Genomic DNA, 1,141 nt, shown 5'->3' with positions numbered 1-1,141 from the left:
GGGGGGGCGGGGCGCGGGGGCCGCGGCCGCTGCGGCCGCCCAGAGGGTCTGCGGGGCTGACCCGGTCGGCCCCGAGGGCAGGCGCCGGGAGCGCAGGCAGCCACGCGCGCCTCTCCAAGACCGTGCCCCTGGCTTCGCGTCAGCCCCGAGCCATCCTGGTGGGGACCCACGGCCGAGAGATCAGAGCTGCCCCTGTGCGAAGGGCGCCAGGTAGGACGGAGACAAGAGGGGGCGGGCGGGGGAGGGGCTGTGGCAGGTCTGGGGGCCACCGGCTGGGGGCGACCCCCGCCCCCAGAAGGGGCGGTGGGTCGTCCACGCGGGTGAATGGGGGAGTACGCGCTCCAGCTGGTCCCGATGGTGCTTGTGCCTGCGCCCTGTTCCTGCCCGTGGTGTGGGTAGAAAGCAGCCTATCCGTGTGCTCAGAGCACGAGTAGCTTTCTAGAGTGTGTGCCTATGGAAGGGAGGGCCGCAGCCTCTGCACCGTCCTGGGGGTCCATGAACCCCTTGGCAGGATTCTTGGTCCAAGCCGCCAGCTGCAGTGGGGAGACCGAGTCTCGTTGGCACCAAATTAGGGGGTCAGCCCCGCCGCCTGATCACTAGCCTCTATATCCCTTGAGGGGAAAAAAATAAAACAAAAAATACCAGATGGATGGAGCCTTTCATTCTTACCAAGATTATAGTTTGGGGCTGCTCTGCCTGTGGGGGAGCGCTTTCATCTTCCCTTCCAGGGTTTCCGTTCTTCGCTATGGAGTAGACCATTCTGTACACTGTCTTTAATAAACTTGTTTTCACTCTCAAAATATAGTTTTGAATGTATATCTTTAATTCTCAATTTACTAATTTTCTGTTAATTTATTTTAAAAGATAAATGAAATACGAATGTTAGTCTTCTGGAGACAGTGTCTAGACTAACATTTGTGTGTTCATCCCTCCTTGTTTTTACCAGTATCCTTTCCTACTCTCCTCTTCTGTCTCCTCCTTTTATTTCTTTATCCACCTCGTGTCTAAAGTACCAGAGGGAAATACTGTCCCCGCCAGTGCCCTTGATTTCTAATGTCGCTTCTCACAATACCTCTACTGTGCTCAGTGTCGCCCCCCCCCCCCACCCTTCCACCCCCCCACCCCCCCCTGGCCCTCAGGT

The 1,141-nt window shown here is 57.6% G+C and overlaps 1 protein-coding gene across 3 annotated transcripts in view; it reads left to right on the top strand.

The window, feature by feature from the left end:
* The window catches only part of CASR (calcium sensing receptor), a 97,224-nt gene that overhangs the window by 3,313 nt on the left and 92,770 nt on the right, over window positions 1-1,141 (top strand). Inside the window, exon 1 of one of the 3 annotated variants that reach the window (XM_006162361.2) lies at window positions 57-210. The exons of the other annotated variants lie outside the window; for them this stretch is intronic. The gene's annotated coding sequence lies outside the window, so the exon portion shown is untranslated. Of the gene's footprint in view, window positions 1-56; window positions 211-1,141 lie in introns of those variants that run through there. 3 annotated transcript variants of the gene reach the window in all.

The sequence above is a fragment of the Tupaia chinensis genome, unplaced genomic scaffold (genome assembly GCF_000334495.1).
Source record: "Tupaia chinensis unplaced genomic scaffold, TupChi_1.0 Scaffold139927_1, whole genome shotgun sequence".
Classification (NCBI taxonomy): Eukaryota; Metazoa; Chordata; class Mammalia; order Scandentia; family Tupaiidae; genus Tupaia; species Tupaia belangeri.
The sequence above is the reverse complement of the archived record's forward strand: the minus strand, read 5'-3'. Positions and strand labels throughout refer to the sequence as shown.